Genomic DNA, 23,670 nt, shown 5'->3' with positions numbered 1-23,670 from the left:
ATGGTAGAAAACTCGGTGAGAACATATGCAGTATTCTGCTTGCTTTGTGCCTCGACGATAAAAAAACATCCAAGAAATTCCCTGGAAAACAATATTTGCGAAGTTCTGCCATTTGTTTCACAAGAAACGTGGTGGATTTGTGCATATTCAAAAAAACCTTGTATACTCGTGTATTGGTCGACCTTTAAATAAAACGTTTCATTAAAAGATCAAGGGTCGATGTATACTCGAGAGAGGTATTTATAGTTAGTTAAAAAAATGCATTATTTGAGTGAAATTTCTACAAGGTCGTATTCTGAAATTTGCCGCCATTTAATAAGATCGTCACGGTCATGAATTTTCTCACTACTACTTTCTCACTCAGCTACTGCCGCTACTTCTGCCTGCTTCCTGCAGTTCAGCAATAAAACAAACGATTGTAACGGTACCATTTTGGGAATCCCTATTCTTTAACACTGGCGGCGCATTTCAAAACCGACTGAAATTCACTATCTTTGATTACGGTCGATACTGTCGATACATTGAAAACATATCAAATACACATCGATGTTTTACACCCCAAAAAAACCAGAGTATGAGATTTTCACGAAAGAGGAAAGCTAAGTTAAATATGAGAGTAAACATTAAAGCAGGTGGAAAAGTTAACTTATCCTCGACGTGTTTTAGACAAGGATGGTTGAAGTAGAAGATGTATTGGGCTAGGCATAGGAGCTTTCATTAGAAGGAGGAAATTGATGGCAGTGACGTTGAATAAGGATGTTAAGAAGAGACTAATGAAAACTTTGATCTGTAGGCTGGTTTTTTACGGCTCGAAAACACGGTCATTGGAGCAAGATGATAAACTTTTGAAGATGATTGGAGGCTTTTGAAATGTGTATGTGGAGAAAGATGGAGAAGGTAAAGTGGACTAAAAGGAAAACCAACGAGGAAGTTCAAGGAATGGTGGGGGAGAAGAGCAGATCGCTGGGAGAAATGCAAAGGAGGCAGGAAAGAAGGATGCCGAGAATGTTTACTAGTGAATCCTGAAGAACTTGGAGAAGGGGGACGTTAGACACGCAATGTGGGGTGAGAAAGAGGGTAGGCATGTTGGACGGAATGAAGGAGGTGGAATTAATGGGTTCTGACTTCAACAGTTTATACAAGTGTGAGGTGAAAGTTTGTGTCTTACAAGGCGAGGCTAAGAAACGTAGACATGTTGTGACTGGGTCCATCAAAAATCTACCTCAAATAGTAGACTACCTGTAATAATAATAATGAGGTTTGTGCTTATAATGTCACCTTATTCGATTAAATAGAATATATCAATCGTTCAATTCAATCACTGTAGAGGGGTAAGAAAAACTATCTGTCGAAATAATTTATACCATCAATCATTCAAGCTCCCATAAGTACGAATTCAAGAAAAACTGAGAGCATTCGACTATTTTTAATTCCTGATGAAATATTTATTGCCAACATTACTTATATATCATATTATTGTACCATCGTTAATTATCAGAAGTGAATATTCCTATGCTCGGTTATTCTCAGATAATGAAGCGGTTGCGAAATATTTACTTACTCAATCTAATTACACATCACAGATTTCGGTAATTAAATACTCATTATCCAAATGCCTTATGGCTCCGGAAATGAAAGAAATGCTTCTATTTAAGGATAACACTCACCTCGAAATTAAAATTTTAATTTTTGTTCACCCGTTCATCTCGTTTAAGTATTTGATTCTTGTTCTACTCGTGTAATTTAAAACCGAATCCATGAACTGTTGAAAGGAATACGGATTCCCAACGTCGCACAATACTACTCCCGAGAATCAGTGGAGTGCTTTCAATGGCTTGATCTCTAGCCCGTTGTCATTTGCCGCCAGTAATCGTCATCACTACGAGTAATTATCGACGCGTGAACGTATTCTATAATGTTGCTTTTAGAGTACGTGTTTTTCTGTCGTATCGACGGGACCTTCCTCGCGGATTTCCTTTCTAATTCGGAACCTCGCTTTCCCCACACAGATACTATATTACCTTCTCGTCACCGTTTGCCTATTGTGACTGTTTTGTTGCTCGATTTGTATGTTTGTTTAGGGATTATGTTTCTGAATTTTTATTCATGTTTTTTTTTATGTTTCATATTTTTTATTAATGTTGCATACCATTGCTTGTGATTATTTAAATATGTTTCCACTCCGCTAATGCTAAAGTGCCGGTGAAGAAACCGCCTCTACATAGACCCGGCTACTTTCTACTACTGTTCTTGAGGATGCCTGGGCTATCTTTCGTGATGCCTGCATGTCACGAAAGAGGTGGAGGAGTCAATGGTCACCGAAGTCGTCGCATTTTTCGTTTGAATTTGTTCGATTTGATTTCGATTATTCGCATTTCGTCCTGATATCGAAAATACTCGTTGGGTTTCATATACACTCACCCTGCGATCGAAGCTAACTCAAGTGGCTTGAAAATTTCACATAGGTAGCATCGCGCTTATTATCCAGATTCTTTCACAGTACTAAACAGAATACCTTTATCAAAACACATTCTGTTCTACTATAGCAATGAGTGTTGATGGAATATTATTATTAAAAATCCACATGTGCCGATAGACGTGAAAATTTGTTTCCGCCCAGTAAATTATTTTTACCTCTTAGTATTCCTGAGTCAGACGAAGATTTGTGAAAACGTTTAGCTATGGAATCCTAAAAAGTTGGCCCTCGTAAGTCGGGTTTTGAGAAATCGGCTTCAGATACTTACGAGTGCCTTTTTTATCATATGAGTTCATAATTATTGATGATGGTTTTTACGTAACAATGTCAAAAAGTCATTACAAATTATACTTCGGACATCCTAGGGACATATACATGTATTTATGAAAATCACAAGACTTCTGGCTGTCTTAAACGGTTTCCGTTCTCTTTTATAAACACGTAACTAGTGAAATGATGAGCACTTCTTCCGCACTTTTACCCGCCCCTCAATACGTACAGGGGCTAAGACGCGCGTATTTGATTTGGAACACCTTTTTTCCCCTCGAAACGTGCTGATGGAAGAGTTCCTTTGGAGACACCTTGAGTGCGGCTCGACAGTTGGGATCTTGACCCCGCCGTTCCACGAGGACTGGCACACAGATTTAATTGGATTCCTCAGAGGACTTAAGGTCATTCCCCATCGTAAACTGAACTCGGGGAAATGAATCAAGCAACGCGAGGGCACCCGTGTTCGAGGCGGTATCAGAACCCGTGACGCTCGGTTTTATTGGCACTATTACTAACTCTCCCGGCCGACAAACCCATCCACCGTCCGGGCGGACCGTCCTGAGACAGAAATATGGCCATCCCCTGATCGGGGCTCCTCGGCCAATGAGGACAATGCAAAGAGCGGGGGAACGCCGACACCTCGGGGAGTGACCCGAGTTGGTGAGACCCGAAGACGTGGCACACGAGGCACGTGTGGCGAGGCGGGGGAGGATTGACGAGACCGGAGAGGGATGATGGAGCGATTTGGAAGGACTCGTGTTACTGCTCTGCGAGGAGGGGGAAGGAGAGGAACGAATACGTATGGGACGGCCAACAGTCGATGCTAAGAGCATCGCGGAAGATGTATTAAAATGATTGGTTGGGAGCATTGGTGAACCCCTAGCTTGCTATTGAAAATGTGCGTCTTCAGAAGAGAAATTGGTGCTCCAGATCCATTTTATCATGGGGTTTATGGAACTCGTAAGCAATATTAGGCAGCACACGATTCGAACCTATTACACGACACTCGATTTGCAGAATTCCATCTTATGATTGATTCGCTCCTTGTGTAATGATTAAAATCGACTCAGTCTTCTGGATTTTAATTGATAACAGGAGACGCGATGTCTAACTGAGATTCGCTAGTATTAAGCTGTTTGAGAGGGACCGAATGAGATGAATAATGGAGTTTGGAGGACAGGAGGATGGAAGGATTGGTTAGCAGGTGTATTTGCCGACAGACCGGGAGAATCCATTGTGGTGCAAAAAAACGCATAGATGAGAATACTCGTTGGTCGTGTAAATGTTGAGCGAATCCGATGAATTTGCTCCAACACCTAACACTCCTTGTACGACTAGTGCCCTAACACCCCCCACCATTCGCCCTAACGGTGGCTTGGGGGATATTGTGTAAATTTAATTAGCAGAGGCTTGTTGTGACATACGGCCACGAAACTGACTTTCGGGAGGAGGGATTCTGTGGTAGATTGACTCATTCCCGAACTGTGGGCGCAGATTACGAAAATAATTTCCGACATCATTATATTTAACGATCAATTAATTTTACGCAAAAAAATAGCAACTGTATTACAGGCTTTCATGCGTAGGTAAAAGGCCTGTGACATCTCCGTAAGAATTTCTACGAAAACATGGTTGTCACACAACTGAATACAATAGGAAATAAAAAAAACAGAAAAAATAAATGGGAAAAATTAGTTGTTAGCAATCGGAGCATTTTCACTGACTTGAAAGGTAATTTTTAGGGCACGGAGACGATCCCAATTTTTCGGGTCAATGAGTCACCCTAGTCCGACTGTGCGACGCAAATTGAATATGTCAAACATGCCGATTGGTCGACATTGCGATGAAAAGAGATTACATTTCGCATCGCAAACACCTTAAAGCTGTAAGACTTGTCAAAACATTTACGGCAGGTATACTCATTGGATCCTCCACATCGGCACCAGATGTAACGCAGTAGATGTGGGAAAATAAAAACGGCATAATTATGGCTTCGAAATCGATCGATAATCGTACATTTGTACTCACTCATTACATTAAGACACTTGAAGAGTTTTTGTGCTTTAGGAGCGATATTGGGTATAGGATATGGCGTATATCGTAGATACATTTAAGTGCTAGTTTTTCAACATTCACTGTTTTCGAATATTTGCGAATTGCAATACATCGTATCCGTTGGCGCATATGAATCAAAGCGGGATCGATGCACCGATTTCCATCGCGGATCCACGTCACAACAATTCGCTTGCGGAGAATCGGCACTAATCGCACGGCACAAGTGCGGGAGGGACGGGGGTCCTTCGTGCGTGTGTGTCCGTGGGGGAAGTGAGGGCGCTTGGCTCAGGTCTCCCTTCACACTGTTTACATACGAGAGATAAAGGAGCTGGAGTGAGAGGAGGGGGGTGAGGAGGCGACGCTGGGAGGACAGGAGGGGAAGGAGAAAGACGGGAAAAAGAGAGAGAGAGAGAGAGAGAGAGACGAGAGGGGGTTCCCCTTTCTCTTCTGCAGTCGTCAGCTGCCTGCACTCCCGCGTCGGAGGCTGCGCTAGGAGTCGTCAACGGCGACGGTCTTGCCACCTCCCCATTCCTCGTGGCTCACAGGCGGAGAGCAGCGCCCTCCCCAAGTGCCCCTGTGCCCGCTGTCGGGTCGACCGGTGAGGGAGGTGTCCTACGTGCCTCATTTCGCGGAAACGCGCTCAGAGTGCGATTGGTGATTGTGGTGCTGGTAGCGGTGTTTGCCGAAGTGTCGCTGGATTTTTTCGTCGACGCGTGAACTCAAGTGTGGGGTAGTGTTGGTGGTGATCGTGGTGGCTCTCTGGAAGTACTACTCGGCCCTCGCGGGGCTCGTCTCTTCCCCGGACCACCGCGGGGCCGCGATGCCGCACCTTAAGGTATTCTTTTCCCTATGCACGCCTTGCCTCCACACGCCCGAGAGCTTAGTGTCTCGAAGCCCTTGTCCTCCTCCATCTCCCCGCCAAATGACAATCCGCCTCAGAGTCGGATGGGACGCACGGCAAATTCGTCGGGTTGGTTGTTCTGTCCAAGACGCGAGCTTCGCAGTGAATTTTTGTTTTTACCATCCAGCAATCCAGCGCAAGGGCGTGTGGCACGGGGCGAACACCAGACTACGAGAACAAGACTCGTAATTTTGACCCGAATATTTTTACCTCTATCACGGCCGGACAATGTTACCCTGCTGAGTGTCATTATCAAGTTCACTCAATATGTATATGTATATATATATATATATATATATATATATATATATATATATATATATATATATATATATATATAGGCTTCAGCATATTTTCAGTCTCACTTGAAGAAGGCCTCTAAGAGGGCCGAAAGCTCGAACAATTTACCGTGTGAGTGTCCTTTTAAATGTTGCCATTCTATTCTATTTGTGATATTTTGTGTCAGCCCATTATTGCGCCGCTCGTGTGAGTTTTTCCGTACAATCGTTATATATATATATATATATATATATATATATATATATATATATATATATATGTATATAGAAACAGATATTTGGAAAAGGGATAGGAACACACCGGTCTAGAAATATTTTTACATTCGTGATCTGCTGGATTCCGCCTTCCCCACTTCTCCTGTGTTCGTCCTTTGTGCCTGTTCCTATCCCTTTTTCTTATATCTGTTTCTATATAAATGAGTATATGTTCGCCGTTTGGCGGGATTTCGTGTTTGAATGTATATATATATATATATATATATATATATATATATATATATATATAAATAAATAAATAAATAAATAAATATATATATATATATATATATATATATATATATATATATATATATATATAAATTTAAACATAAGGGTGCAGTGAAGGTGGGTGCATATTCACTTTATTAGCTAGCCATTCAAAATATTTTCCCAGCATGACAGCTTGTAATTAAGCATCATGGTATTACTGGGAACTGATTTGATAATCAAGACAGACAAGGGGGCCGCGGCCACCCCCCATTCAACGTCTCATTTTCCTCTATTTCACGACCGTTGTTTATTACCTCGCTTTATCTCCTCAAGTGTTTCTTAAATTTTTTTCTTTCGTTTCTGTTCACAGGTTTGCCCCCACGTTACCTAATATTATATTTTACTACCATAATGCTCACCACGTATATAGTATGTACATAGTAACTCACGCTCTGTTCGACCCATTTGTTTCTCCATCAACGCCCTTTATTTTATCCCGTAGTGCTCTTGTACATATGAAAAATGATCTCATTACCTCGCCTAGTCCGTTCCGATGTTTTACGGTCTCCTTTTTTGACGCAAGCTTTTAGTATGTAATATATTTTTTCCATTTAACCATAGTTTTTGTTTATTTCCCGGTAAAGCTAACTGAAATAATCTCGTCTGGTTGGCATCACCAATGCTTTTCGGTATTTCTCGAACTGAGTCTTCGTATTTATTGGCGTATTCTTGCGAACTCCGCTGTTATACCCATAGGAACCAACATTTCGGTGCTAATTATCGTTTGCTCATTTGTATGAAAATGTCTTTGGTGCGCCATCTGATCCCTCGATTTCAATTAATCTCGGGAAGTTCATCTGTTGCACGATTATGTGTTTACTCAAATGCATTTAAACTTTTTTACTCAAATCTACTGAAAAAAAGGGCATGATTGGAATGCTAAGTTTGAGGTGATGATGGTTTTCCGTTATCTTTCAACCCTCGATTAAAGTGGTTATTACACGAGGAATTCTTCGATTGATCTAGGTTTACCAAAATATGGCTTCTCATTATTTTGTCAAATAATTTTTAATAAATATTTGAGGAGGTAATTACGTACAATGGAATGCATGCAATGCAAACAATTATTATCAAACTGTGTAATGTTTAGTTTTTGGTGATTAACTAATTTTCATATTTGTGCCGTGAAAACAGACCCTTTTTCTCACATTCTTCTAATGCCCAGTCCCACCCTGAGGGCGCGGGTTCAAATCCCGGCGGTGTTGAATATTTTTCAGAGGTATCTCGATCCCTACTTGAGGTGCTTTGTGGAGGGCACTTTGAGTGAGTACGCCGTCCGTCGGATGGGACGTTAAACTGCGGACCCCTTGGCGCCTTTCGTAAAGAGCAGGCTAATGCCGACGCCGGGTTTCTCTCCACCCTTCATCCTTTCCTGTCCATCCCCTATGGCGCAAATGACCTTAGCTGTCGGTCGCCTCCCCTTAAAACTACTACTACTACTACTACAGGTAATTCTATAAATACGGAAGAAAGAACAGGGCACGCGCTTGTATTAAGACAAATGCCTCCGAATCGCTCTCACTTCTGTAGAGCAACGGAAATGTTACTATGAACGTAAAGATGTCTCTTTATAAAATAAAAAAAATACTGGTGAATTTGAAAATAGTCAAATTTATGCACTAATTCAAATTGCACAAATACTATTGGATAATATAATTCTCTATTCTGGTGGAATATACCACTGAATCGTTGTTTGTAATATTTTAAACCGTTTATCACATCCGGTTCTGACTATTTATGCCTTTAGAGTGTGCTGAGTTACAGAAAACACACGAGGACCTGACTGAAATAACAATAATTCCAAGGGAAATACCGCAAAAACACTACTAATTAGTACGACATTAAATTCACAATCAAAAGGCATTCAACTTGATTATGATTCAAACCAGGGCCTCTTAATCGCTAATCAGCTTCGTTTAAATTCCTAAATCTTTGATGACAATAATTTATAATAATATTAGAATTAGAAAAAAAAATTGCCATAACAGGTAACAGTGGGTGTACTTAAATGATCAATAAGAAAGGGATATATTTCGATTAACAGCTTTTGCAAAAATTGATGCAGACTCTCTTCTTCGAATCTCGGATTAGGGTCGGAAGGGGTGACGTTTGGCCACCGCAAGGCTATGAACGTCTCATTCGGCGCACTCAGGATCGTCGACAGTTCGAAACAGAAATAATTACCACGATTGCATGAGGCAAACCCTATATAATTCATTATACAAGTGGGAATCATGACTATGCATCGCGACAACTTAGCTTGAAGTGTCCAGAAAAATATCTCTGTTATCCGTCATGTTAAGATTCAGAATAATTTGAATGAATTCAAAACCGAATTCTTTTCGAACTTCAGCCACTCTGTCGGACTCCATTATTTAAGTATGTAAAAATCTTTATTGATATAAATTTAAAGAATGGAATTATATGTAAATTAACAACAGAATATTGACACCTCACGATTATTAACTTAGCTGATTATTGATTGATTTATTAGCTAAGGTTGACTTGATTAATCAAATTAGCTAAGACATCCTTTAGGGGACTCATGGTTTGATTATTCACTCACCATAAAATTTATTGCTGACTAATAGACCACTATATGAGATTAGAGAAGTCTTGAAGAAGAGTGTAGTGTCTATTCACATGCTATGTAAAAAATGTGGTATTCTTACACTTAAGGTGTGCCGGAGCCACCCTTGGAAAATTCCCTTCCCTGGCTTCGCGTCGTACTTCACTCTTTTTCCCTTTGACCATCTCCTTCTTAATTTTATTAGCAATCTGCATAAAAATATAAACTAACACCACGACCACATTTATCAACCTTATTATCCTTTTCAATGTCACCCCAGTACTTAACCAACCAGAAGGTTGGTTAATAGAGTGTAAACTCCGGTCAGTTGCCCAACGCTAATAACATCTTGGCTCTACCCCACGTGATTACTGTTATGCATACTCCACTGATTCTTTTTCTAGGAATTTAAACATTTATTGCACTCCCTCGCAGTGACCCGAGACATGTAACTCCGACGTAATTTGAACTCCATACTGTTTCAAAACGAATATAATTAAAACATTCTCATCAATCATCAAGGAATCAATTTCCTTTGCTGTACTTTTGGGGAGTACTTCACTGGAGAATAGGTACCAAAATTTCATTAATAGGAAACGGTCCTTTAATATATTTTCTCATACAGCTGGTAATCGCTATACAAACCTCTTCGTTTCCCACAGGCAAACAGTTTTCTTTCAGCAGTTAATACTCATACATTTTTTGACACTATCGCTAAATTACTGATTTAATGTTTGGGCTACGATAGGATTTTTAGGAATGTGTGCTTATAATGGAATTAGAATCTTCCGTTACTAACAGATCGCTTCACTTTATCTATATTTTCAAAAGGGTAATAGGAATTGAATTTTAATCATGGGTAAATCTGTGTTCCTAATTGGTGTATTTTGAAGCAACGAAGTAATGAAATAAAGCTCCTCCGGAGGTTTATTCTCCATACTATCGATTTCCATTATTATTTCGACGGAACTTACTGCGATTATTGAAAAAGAAGAAAAATCCAGTTTGCCCAGTTGTTACCATGGTGTAATTCTGTAATTTTATACGTTTATGGGCTTTTAAAGATGATACAACATGGGAGAAAAATGAGAAATTTTACTTCCTGTATCAGTATTTTTTGGTTGAGAAAACGTGTAGCTAGAATGCTACAGTTATTTGTGCCCTAGTTGATAAGTTGGAGGTTTTCCCATATGATGGAAGGGTAGAGGAGAATATTATGCTCTCCGATATCTTCAATGACACTTATCAAATATTGTAATTAATTATGTTAATTTAATGTGCTTCCCTCAGCAAAAAATTGAAATTATTTTTCCCGATGCTAATTTTGAAAATTCGGAATAATTTATCCACACAAGTTATTCCTACAAGGACTACTGCTTCTTTCTTATTTTATTTATCAATTTTCAACAATATTATGATATTCGGAACGATAGCTTATTATCTAGAAACATTTGTAAATTATACAAAATCATCATTTTAAATTTTCGAAGAGTGTTTTATTTAGTGAAATTAGGTATGTCATCAAATATTCATCCATAAAACACGACGAGCAGGTTATTAAATCTTGGCGTGATTCCTTTAAAGCCAGAGACTATTGAAGCTACAGCTGTCGTTACATATCTCGAGAAAAGGGAGAAAGCGATAAGCGCATTATAAAAACGCTTCTGGGACTGAGCTTAGCACATTTTAACGCCAGGAAGGTCTTCCCATGAGAATCTCAGTGGCCAATTCGTATACTGATCTTGTACGTAATTGAGAAAACAGATTTACTGTCACCGCTAATGGATAATAAGAATAATTAACTATACTGATCCGACTGCATTTCAAGTTCTATCCATGTATAACCCTGATGGGGTCGAAATTCTATCGAGAGAAATAGAGAGAAGGGAATTTCTCTCTCTCTCTTTTTCTTTGCCACCCCTGGGTCAAGAATGGAGGGTCAATGTACTATTCGGCGCATCTGTTCGATGCTGAAATACGTTTTCACTCATTTGATTGACTTCTTAACCCTGAGATCATCATCTTCTGAGGGCATTGGCTGCTTTTCATCTGTTGTCCTTGAAGGAAAAATAAACATCAGTATATCAGTATCCAGTATCGTTCCCGAAATATTTAAACCACCACTCTAAAAGGAAGCCATAGTTGAAAGACAGCCGGATGGTCAGTGGCCAATTTTCGATCAGTCAATTGACCTCATATTTTATTAATTCTCTGGAATGTTTAGCAATCCGATTACCGGGACGACTTCTTCCATTCGAACATAGAAAATGATGCTAACTTGAAAGCCAAAGGACTTAACGTTTTCCCCGGATCTCAAATGTCCCCATTCCAAATTGCTTAACATGTCTGCTTAATTGCTTAACTGCCCTAAATATTTTTTTTCATTGGCCACACTTAATAGGTTTCGCAGATTCATTTAGTGCAGCGGATTTGGGACCGCAGCTCCAGGGAAATATTTTTGATACTTCTTATATAGCAACCGTAGGGTCGGCGTGACAGGTGAGGGTGCAGCTTATGTCGCACTAAACCCTACGGATGTGATATTCACAATGTAGAGGATAGGGGCACAGACGGTTCATTTTCTAATGTCGCTGTATGCGATGCACGCTGGAGGAACTGCCAGGTTAGGGAGGAACCACATTGGGGCTGAACCAAATTTGCACTCATCGATCTAGGATTTAGCATTTTCATGGCACCCATGGATCCTCTGATCAGTAGCCGAATCTCGTACCCGTCGGGCTCTGGGCTTCCACGCTTCTGTATTCAAAGAAAGTAGGTAAGTTTGGGAAACAGCACCTTGCTTCAGGAAGGCATTTCAATAAGGAACTTAAAATTTGAACCTTCGAATATTAACCACCGAATAGTTTATGTGGAATTATCCTTTACAGCAATGTGACACTGGGCATGTAACCTTTCATAATACGGATGAGATTCCCCTCGAAATGCGTATAAAGTACATTTTTATGAATCAGGTCAATTTTTCAGTTCTAACAATTGTACAAAGAGTATACCAAAAGAAAAAAAACGCAGAATATGCTATGGAAATGAAATTTTTGGAAAGGAAAATAAAACCAAAGGTGAGAGAACTTTGTAAATTTATAGTTTTGTCTCCCACAGGCGACTTCGGAGTTGGTAGAATTAATGAATTTGTCGCAGAAAATAAGAGTAAATTTAAGGGATAGGAGATTTATCCGCAATGGGCAGTGTTAGGAAGAGGAATAAGAGAGAGGTGTCCATTATCACCCTTATCAATATAAATAAAAAAATTGTCGTGCGGTTTTCTAGAACGAGAAAGGCTAAGTAAAATATTAAAATAGGAGGGCAAAACTATAGCAGGTGGAACAGTTTACGTATCTTGGAAAGGTTTCGGACCAAAGTGGTCAACGCAGTAGGGACAAAAGAGAAGACTTACGTCAGGTAAAGAAGCTTTCACAAGAAGGGAATTAATGACATGGACATTAGGTAAAGATGTTAAGAAAAGGCTTGTTAAAAATTTAATATACAGCGTATTCCCTAATACTCTCAAGTCGTTTCCGTAGTGTAGTGGTTATCACGTGCGCCTCACACGCGCAAGGTCCCCGGTTCGATCCCGGGCGGAAACAAATTTTTTTCCAGCCCCGGTGGCGGTGAGGTAACGTCCCTGTCTGCCAACTCAGATGTCATGGGTACGATTCCTACCTAGGTGGTTTTTCCTTTCCTTTTAATTTGATAATTACATACACCCAAGCCGTAGGTGGCTACGGCTTGGGTGTATGTATTTGTCAAATTGTTTTTCAATGTTCAAAGTCCGATGTAGAGGTCGAAGTGCTGTTTTCGGACAAACGCATAGTAATAAATAAATAAGTAGTCATAAACGACGCGGAATCAAGCAGGATGAAAGGCGTAGATTGGAGGCATATGAGATGTGGGCGGGGGAGAGGTATGGAGAGGTGAAATGGACGGAAAGGAAATCAAATGAGGAAGTGCTAGGTATGGTGGGGGGACGAGAGAGAATTTCAAGGAGAAACACAAAGGAGGTAGAAAAGGTGAATGCAGAGCGTTCAATGATTGGCAATGGGATGTTGAGGACTGCGATAGAGAGGAGAGCGTTAGGCAAACGAGACAGAGAGATGAAAAGAGTAGGAATATAGGACGAGATGAAGAAAGGCAGAAGGTATGAGGAATTAAAGAAGGAATTATTTAAGCGTCTGGCGTCGTGTTGTGTTTACTTTGGAGAGTCTAAGAAATGTAACAATGCTCATCCCTGTCCATCCAAAACCAACCATTGACTACCAATAATAATAATAATAGTATTGGGGAAGATATTCCGAAAAATTGAGTTTCCCATTTAAGATACTTTCCTAGGGTTTTAATCCTGGGTAATTCCTGCACGAAATATAAAGATACGTAAACGTTGATTTGACCAGACCAGATCCCCTATTGACTGGGCATTTGCCCTCAGTTTTAACGCTGCTTCGGTGCGACAACGTCCACCCCTTCAGCGGCAGTGTATGTGCAATTCGCACAGGGAAAACAATGGCGATCGAATGTGTAAATGACGAACGTGTACCTTTCCAGTGTTAGTGAAGGAGAAATTGAAAGAAAGACCTCTAGTGGGTTGGCAATTGGCCTTATCTTAAAGGAAGGACTAAAATTAGCTTAATTCTAAGGGCCGAGACATTTTGCCCAAAAACTCGTCAACAGGACGGAAAAACATTTATTAATCTAAAAACTTAAAATTAACTTAAGATACTGGTCTAATTATTGTCTATATAAGGTATTTTTTTTTCTCTTTTGTTCTGTTTTTTTTAATAGTGTTTTTTTTTCATTGGATATATATAATTTTCTTTTTATCCTTTTTTTTCCTTAACTTTTCTTTTCAAAAGAAAACTTTTTTTTTCTTTTTTTTTACATACAATGAATACAAAATGGCAGTGACACAATGCCTTGAACATAAAACATTAACCCTAGTTCAAATACATTTATAATTTTTGAAACATATACAAGAAAGAAAGTCATAGGAAAGAATTCGGTAATGTTACCGAAGTAGAATTTCTTTTGGCAGTCTGTAGCTCGGACGGCGTTTTCTATGTAGGGAGTAATCCCATATGTTTTTTGTAAGCGTGTTTAGTGGAAGGGACCTCTCGAGTCGTTCAGCTTGCGCTCGAATGAAGTCGTATATTTCAGGTATTTTGTGTGCCTTTCTGATCTCTTGTATTGGGACGAGTTTACTCTGGTTTGTGAGGTAGCGAAGTATTTTATTCTGGAATGTTTCTAAGCGTATTCTGTCTGTTTTTGTCGCGTTCCCGAAAATTTCGCAACCGTACAGCATCCTGGGACGGATATATGAAAGGTACAGTCTTATTTTAGTTTGGTGCGTGAGGCGCGATTTGGAGCACAAGAGTGGAGACAGAAGTGCTCTTGTGCCCTGGGCGATATGTAAGGCATGCTGTACGTGCGTGGCCCATGTCAGTCTGTAGTCGAAGTGTATCCCTAAGAATTTGTGTGAGGATTTCGTCGGAATACGCACGGATTGAAAGGTTAGAGGTTTTTTTGGGAGATAGTTTCGTTTCCTCCGAAAGTCGACAACAACACTCTTTTCGGCATTTATTGTGACCTTGGAGTCTACGGTCCACTTTTCAAGTAAAGAGAGGTGGTTTTGTACTTTTCGGAAGGCACACGTGCCGCTCCAAGATCTCGCCGCGATAGCAGTATCGTCGGCGAACATGAAAGTTTGAGTTTGTGGAGAAGAAGGAAGATCGTTGACATAGCAGTTGAAGAGAGTAGGAGATAATATGTTGATTTGCTTGAATCCTACGGCTTATGTATGATAATATATGATAATAAGGTCATAAATAAGCGAACCAGAAGATTGACATTTTCCTTTAAATAGACGAATGAAATGAACGGCGTATTTTTTATTTATATTTTTGACTATTACGATATACTTTATCGAAAAATTTCCGATATTGCTATATTTGTTATTTCTAAATTTAGGATCGCGGGGAGAGGAGGTTAGGGTTTACTGCAATCAAAAGGCCCACCGATTTTTGGAATATCGGGAAAGCTCGTGCCGAGTCCACTGCTATAACAGTTAATGCTAATGATGGCAGATGGCATGGCTGCCTTTGTCGCGGGCTCGCGTGGACAACCTATCCTTTTTCTTCCGGCCTTCGAAAAAATCAAACGATAATCAAATGAAAATTGTCACGCTCTCCTTGAAGAAAAATAATTAGAGAAGTTAGTGCGGAGGACTTACTGCATAATTAAACTAAACTTAAAATTAAACTACAAATAAACATAATAAAAAACACAAAATTAACAACCCATTCATCCTTTACAAATATAGATAAAGAGTTTGACTATTTTCTTCCTTTTCCTTCGATCAACTCCATCAGTGGTGGCACACTCCTTCCGTACTACCTTCCGTACTCTCACATACCGACGGATTGGACTGGTCGTACTCCAATGAACTGGTAATTCGCGCGCATTTTTCTTCCCCAAAACTCCCGGAATAAAAATGTGAAGAGAAAGTTTCCTTCTCGCTACTCCTACCTTTCTTTCTAAATATCCTGCCCATACACAAACGTGTATTTAAATTATTCATTTTCGCTTTGGAATGACTTACGAGACCCGTATTTTTATGGGGATACGGGTGGTGCCGAGGTTAGCTTACTGAGAGCCCTGGTTCGAATCCTGGAGGTGACAAATGGTATATCGATCCCTACTTGAGGTACTTTGTGGACAGCGCTTTAAGTGAGTGCGCCGTCCGTCGGTTGGAACGTTTAACTGCAGACCCCTTGGCCCCTTTCGTTAAGAGTAGTCTAATGCCGACGCCAGGTTCCCCTCCACTCCTCTCCATTCCCATGCATCCCTATTGGTTGTCGGTGGCCTCCCCTAAATCTCTTACTACTGCTCCCGTATCTTGGACCGGAGAAAACTACCTCACAAAAATGGAAAGTCGGATGTTTGGAATAAAATTATAAAGCCGCGCAGAAAGATAAAAATATACGTTCGCGTCACGGCACAGCAGTCACACAAGGCAAGAAAGAAATGGTTCCGAACAGGTCTCGTTCAAACATTGATTCGAATGAGTGGAATCAGATGGCAGTCTTTCCACTAGGATTAATCCATAATTAACCAGTAAGCATAAATGAAATGAAAGCACCAAACTACATAAAATTTCATTCATAACAAGTAATGTGCATTCTTATTGGTTCTTATAAATCAGAACGTAAAACACAGTCTAAGTATTCGAAACACATTCAATGATATAGAAAGTGATTTAAAACACACGAGTTATGTGTCTAAATCGATGTTATAATTATCATAATTGGCTTCTCCCCTACAACACGTCAATTTATTTTATTCTCTTACTTCTGTGCACCTACATAAAACATTCCATCACAATCATATAAAAATAAAATCATCCTTTAAAATCATAAATTCTGTCACAGATTAATCGATCCTCTTTCATAACGCTTGCATAGCAGTACTTCAATAGAAATTCAATTGAAATCAGAGCCTTGCCATGATCGATAAAATCATCACACCATTATGCAATTGCGTAAGGATAAACAATGTTACAGTTTCGTCCACCATAATTGCTCCCTCTGCACTAGTATCTTCATAGTTCCCTCCGCACTCTGGTGGCAGCTTTGCGTCTCAGTTTAACTGTTTTTCTGCAGCGCTGATTAAAGGGCTACAAATGAAAATGAATTGAATAAAAATGTACAAAAAAAACCGGCATTAAAATCGACAAATATTTTTTGCTGCAATATAATAATGTGGATTTAGACAAACAAAAGCAAAGAAAAAAGATAAGATTGGAAATAAGACACACCAGAGCTGCTATAGTTACAAGATGTTGTCAGAGGTAGTAGGTTCCTCGTATTAGCGGTAAGCACGTACATGTATGTGAAAAAAAGAAACAGTTTAATCTCTTCAAATTTTCATGCCGCAGTTCGGCTTGCTTTTTAATTTTGTCTTCGCAGTTGTAGCTTTCCCACTTCAGCATTCGTTCGATGGGTTGATTGATTCTTTGATCGATGTTCTTCGTCTTTATTTGCATATCAAAATCGGATGTTCTCAAACTATTAGTTGCAGAATGTAGTAGTATCAGTGGGTTATTAATTTACCTGTTGAATGCTAAATGTAGTCACGATAATAAATGATATATTCTTATATATGAATTTGCAATGGAATTCGAGAGTCACAAGTCTCATGAGAATTGGCTCTCGACATCATAATTTCATTTGTCTTAAAGGAAACGTTCTGTATTTCAATCCTAATACGCCTTGGTGACTTGAGCTCAGAATTATTTTCCACCTATTACTAAATCTCCGAAACCCTCGTGACTTCTCCATCCCACATCCTGATTTTCTTCCCTTCTGTTTTTGTAACTCGGTCTTTACCGTACATTTTTATTTTTACTTCCATTATGGTACTAACTAATTGATTGTGTCTCTTTTATGTCTCCAAAATTTTACATCCCGCATATAAATGCTTTTTTTCTAGTAATTGTCCATAGGAACTTGACTTTCTGGGCGAGAAAAACTGCAAACGGGCAGCATGGAACCACTAATTAGTTATGTTGTAAACCTTTGTCTTACATTGTAAATCAATTATAGGACCAGACATGGAAAGGCTGAATAGGAAGAGATCATATGGAGCACCTTCAGGAAAAGAAGAAGAAGAAGAATGAATTTGACGCATCTTGAGGCACAACGAATTTGTTAAGAATATAATAGAAGGAAAAATATGTCTCACGACGACTGCTCAGGGATAAACACGTGGACCAAATAATGAAGGATGTAGGCCAGGAGAGCTACTAGGGCATTAGAGAATTAGTATGGGATAAGGAAGAATGGAGGGCTGTTGTCAACCAATCTTCGGATAATGATGATGGAGAAGTTAGAGAATATGAGAATAACCCCACTCTTGGAATCTTCTCCCGTTCCTTTCCTCTCAGTGACATCAAATACCAAAGAGTTTAACTAAAGCAGAAACATCTCCTGCATCTACACTGCGTAACTCATGTGGTTACACTTTTTTGAAAGCCCTATCACCCCAAACTCGGTGTTATTCACTCTCCTATTTTCTATCCGTACCAAAAGCTTTTAAGGTCATATTTTCTAAATTTCAGCAATATTCGTGCATGGATCGGAGACATGGACCACTGAAAAAGTGATCATTTCGGAAAAATGTTTACCATTCAACATTAAAAAGCACTGGATCGTCCAGAATCTGATGAAGAGGCGAACGCGGGGGCCGGAATGCGGGCCGCCACTTGCGGGGGGGTGGGGGTAAGAGCGGAGGGAGGCGTGTGGAGGAGGGAAGCTTGGCTCGAGATGGAAGCGAATGCAAGAGGACGTGTGGGGCTGAGGTAGGGTATTCCCCCAACGTACTCCTCGATCCCCAGGGTCAAAGTAAAGAGCATTAAGAAGTGATGGAATAGAGTAGGGCATAAGCAGGGTGGGGGAGAGAAGGGGAAATAAGGGGAAGAGAGTAATCGTTGGTAATTCTGCGAAAAGGGTGGAAGGCATAACAATGGGGAGGCGGCGAGGGTGGGGTAAAAAGTGCTTATTCTATTCTTGTCGTAGGAGTCGTGGAGGGAGGTCAAAGAAAGGCTTAAGTTTAAAGAGAGTGGGAAGGAAAAGCACCATCATTTAGGATTGTAACATTATTGTTTTTCATTGCGAGTAAAATTTTTGTTCTAAAGAGTCCAATTTATTTCCTTGCAAGTACAAGCGGTCTTGAAATTATTTGATACAATCGTGTATTTCTATCACGTTTGGTTATATTTATCCCACGTTTTTTGTACACACACCGCAGGTAGGATTTGGTCCGAAAATTTTCGCGAATAGCTGTCGCCGTTTGGCCTCTTTGGATTGCCACAGTGTCTTGACTGATTTTAACCATTCGTTTGATCGATGCGTTATAATATTTATCAATGCTATGCTTGCCATCCATTTGCCATTTTTTGAACTTATTCTCCATTTGCATTGAATCAGAATACGGTTATTCGATTTTCCTATCGTGATTAACTTTGACATCCTCTGAGGGGTATATTGTGGAAGTATATGCATTCATAGGCCTACACACACCATACTATATACAGACCCATTGCTTGTTCTTGAGTACTGGAAAGTCATTCGTTCTTTCATCGTATTAGCAGCATTGGTCTTGGCGTTGAGTAGTAACGATGAGGATGCATGTACCTCATTCGATAATTTAGCTCTCTTTCAACACCTGATAAATCACTTGAAAGACATTGCTCTAAGGATTTCGATGACGCTAATGCATTGAGAGGAATTCTATGTCAACAATTCAAGGAAACAGTGATAATTAACACCTAATCATTCCTAACGCTGTTTAGCATAATAATGGTGGACTCGAGGTTATCACGGACCTTGATTCGCACCCTCCGGAAAATGAAAGAGCGTGATGCTTTCAGTGAATTTATCCTGTTAAATAAAGCGTATACTTTATAGCCTTTTTAATATAACTGACTATGGGTAGGTCTGAGGTACAATAGAGTATGCTACATTTATGCCTTCATGATTACTTTTCGTCGTATTTTATGACACCTTTGAGAAATTCTGATTGCGTGACCGATGGATGGAGTTTTTTCCTTTGTGACAGCATGCAGAAAATCCCAGTGCTCGTCTCATGCAGTTAACCCATCTTATTTCCGAGGAAAAATGAATAGGATTACGGAAGATGCGTTATTCAATGCCAATATTTCCAATTAAGCGTGGATATATGTACATTAGATTTTTATCTCTGCTGTGAACAACCAGTGGGTCCATTTTTAGATTATCAAATATTAAGAACATCGGTTTTGGGCGATCGTCATATGTGATTTCTGCTAAGTTACGAGTAGATTAATAAGTTAACGCTTCTAAGTTAATGCTTCTTTCTTCCCTCTGAGTGCGGTCATCGTTCCCACGAGACGTTTTCAATTAAAATTAAATTAATAAATTCCTTTGTTTCAGCGTATTTAAGTACAAAAAAATAAATCCTTGCCATTATGCAAAGAAAAAAATGCGCCATGACTATTTCAAAAGATAAAAGGTTGAAACTCAAGGTCATTCAGAAGTAATGGCACCTCATTTTATTGGAGTGATTTTGAGAAATGACTACACATTGGAGCGAGCGAATTAGGTGCCGACTGAGTAAATAGCCGACGTTCGAAGTACATATATCCAATAAATGAGTCAGATACACGCATGTTACGAAAGAAAATATTGTGACTGAACTGAAAAATTAGGATTAAGACCACTTCAATGTAAAGAAGAACTGATTAGGAAGAGTTTTATACTGACCAGATTTTACCATAATTTGACCAAGGGTCTTCACATGATACACATTAGAGAGTATCAAGTGAGAACCCAAGACTGATGAGAGAATATCAGTTTCACGACAGAAACCCACAGGGCCATTCATAATCTGTTGGTAAACGCTCACAAGAAAGGACCCAACTTCAGAAAAGCACGATGTTAAGAAGTTTAAATTCAGCAGAACACGTCTGCTCGAGCGGATGGCACTGGATACATTTATTCAAACCAGCCATCTTCATCACTTCAATAATAGTAATTTTACGAAGACCGATTGGAAAATTCAAACGTGATGCTACACAACAAATTAAAACCCACTAAACAAGTGACAACGAATCGAATGCCATTGATATACTCTAAATTTGTTTCGAAATTAAAAAAAAACTTAACGAAACTATGGATGAAATAGCAAAAAAAACACCTGTCCCCGACATACATCCTGTATTTTTGTTAACCTTACTACCAAATATCTTTTCTCCCTCCCCTCCACTTGCTTGCCCCACGAACACGCTCCAGTCCATCTCTTGCCCCGCATGAACTTGACCTCTGACCTTTTCCCTTTTAGAACCATCAGTACACTCGTGTCTTCCCACAGACGGCTACAAATACCAATTTTGGAGAATTTCGTCATTTGCCACACCTTTATCGGCCATAAGAGCGCACACATTTTTTGAAGGACATTTGACAAAAATAAAATAAAATATTGGGAAGGTATTACTAAAGTCTTCCGCTTGCTTGAGACTGGAAATCAAACCTTCGCCTTACATCGGGGGGGGGGGGGGACTAAGTCTTATATCACCAAACAGGGATTTAGTAAAAGAAATGGATAATATACATGACAATTGGCACACTTGTTTTTCTTTGAAAAAGGTCCAGTTCATCATGTGAAAGATGGGTCAGACATGACAGCGGAGAATTTTTTTATGAAATCGTTAATATTTATTGAGTGCGTTCAAGACAATGGTTGTGTGCATTTCAGGGTTTTCAAGGTATGATGTAGATTAATCAATGCGTTCTCGGACCTCCGTAATCGCTACATATTGCGGCGTTGCATAGTGCGTGTTTCGCAGCGATTTCCATTTGACCGGAAGGAAGTTTGTGGCATTGGCAGTGGCCTTTATCCTATACCTGTGGATGCAATCAAATGAGAGTTTCATAATGTCACATTCCTAACAGGTCTCGCATTCCGGATGTTATCGGGCAATTATCATTCAACTTTTCTGCTTTCCGTCGCATGAAGACTATTAAACGTGGCTGTAACTCACGAAGATGCACGCATTAATGCTTTTAATTGCATTGAATGAGTTCAGGAGAGACGAGGAGAATACAACATTATACACGGGTATTAGTATGCTTGCTGAAGTTGTCATTAGTTGTCTGGAATGGCGCTATTCCTTGGATGTACTCCATATTAAAGGACCATAAACCATAGAAAGGAATCATGCAAGCTATCAAATAGGTAGAAGTTAGTTATTCGGCAGTTAGTCCCCAGTAATATTTGGAAGAAAGTTTAGAGAAAAACTTCGTAGAAAGAGTAAGCTGGAGCGATACATTAGAGAAAATACAGGGTTCGTCCGGAAAATAAGTGTACTGAGCTCAGGAAAAAAAATTATCACACTTTTACATATCTTAAGCTAATATTCCTCAAAATAGGACCCTTGTGAGTCGATACACTTGTTCCAGCGGCGTTCCCATTCCTGGAACGCTCCCGCGAAGGCATCATCGGGAACCTCTCGAAGACACGTCGTCACGGCCTCTTTGACGGCGTCCAAAGTCCTGTATCGCGTTCCTTTCAAACTCCTCTTTATCTTCGGGAACAGAAAGAAGTCCGGTGGTGCCAAGTCCGGGCTGTAGGGCGGGTGCGGCAGCGTTGCCACGCCGTGCTTGGCCAAGAAGTCCGACACGACAAGCGCGGTGTGAGGCGGCGCATTGTCGTGATGCAGCCGCCAGATGTTTTTGATCGCTGGCCGGACGCGGGCGACTCGTTTTCGAAGCCTGTAATCTCATGCACTATTGTTTTTGGCACATTACACTGCTCTGCTATCATCCGAACACTAAGACAACGATCAGAGTTCAGTACATCGCGAACTTTTCGCACATTTTCGTCGGTGAGTGTCGTTGATGGGCGTCCAGGCCGTGGTTCGTCGTCGACCTCTTCTCTGCCCTCCACGAACATCTTGTGCCACCGAAAGATCATGTTTCTGGACATGGCTGACTCCCCGTAAGCCTGGTTAATCATACCGACAGTTTCGGTAGATGATTTCCCAAGCTTTACCGCAAATTTGATGGAATAACGCTGCTTCAGCTGTCGTAACTACACATGTATTTTGTAAATGCACAACCTTTTAATTGCTCTAGTAGTGCATTCTATTTTAATTAATTTTATTCCTTCAATAACAGAGTTTCGTAACAATATGCTATACGAGGTGTGCTCGGTTAATAACGGGAATTTTTAAATTTCGCGTGTTTGGAGAGTCCGATTGTCAACACGTTTTTAAAAAATATGTATATGCATGCCCCTACAGTATGATCAAATTTTCTGCTGTAATCATTGTTTACTTCGTCTCTGACAGCCGCTCTAAGGTTAGACGTGTTTCTATGAGCTCGGCGGTTTTCGTTTGTCAAAAAAAAATGGATCGAAGAATTTTAATCAAAATTTGCGTAAAAAATGAAATAAAGTGTAACAAAGTGTGTGAAATGTCAACAAAGGTCTATAATGAGTCTGCTGTGAGTAAAACAAGAGTTTACGAGTGGTATAAGCGTTTCTAGGTTGGTCATGAAGACGTTGAAGATGACGAACGCCCCGGATACCCCAGCACATCAACAACCGATGAAAGCGTGGAAAAAGTGAAAGAAATGATTATGAATGATCGCTTAATCACATTCAGAGAAGTCACTGATGATGTTGGCATGTATGTCGATTGGCTCATGCTATGAAATATTTTCGAATGTTTTGGGTATGAAACGCGTGACAGCAAAATTTGTTCCAAAATAGTTGAATTTTGAACAGAAACAGCGGCGAATGGAAGTTGCTCAGAAGTCACTAAATGAAGTCAAACACGATGCAGAATTACTGAAATAGGTTAAAACAGGTGACGAAATATGGGTTTACGGATATGACGTCGAAACTAAGGCTTGATACAAATTCTTTGATCCATTTTTTACAACGAACGAAAATCGCCGAGCTCATAAAAACGCGTCTGACCCAAGAGGGTGCCACAGACAAAATAAACAATGAATGCAGATGAAAATTT

General features: G+C 39.9%; 1 non-coding gene across 1 annotated transcript; it reads left to right on the top strand.

Annotated features, from left to right (window-relative positions):
- The first annotated feature begins 12,627 nt into the window (after positions 1-12,627).
- Positions 12,628-12,700, top strand: TRNAV-CAC (transfer RNA valine (anticodon CAC)). Its single transcript has one exon. It is a non-coding gene; the product is annotated as a tRNA-Val (tRNA).
- Positions 12,701-23,670: the final 10,970 nt, after the last annotated feature.

This window comes from Hetaerina americana, unplaced genomic scaffold (genome assembly GCF_022747635.1).
Source record: "Hetaerina americana unplaced genomic scaffold, ioHetAmer1.1.p SCAF_5, whole genome shotgun sequence".
In the NCBI taxonomy this organism is placed as follows: domain Eukaryota; kingdom Metazoa; phylum Arthropoda; class Insecta; order Odonata; family Calopterygidae; genus Hetaerina; species Hetaerina americana.
The sequence above is the reverse complement of the archived record's forward strand: the minus strand, read 5'-3'. Positions and strand labels throughout refer to the sequence as shown.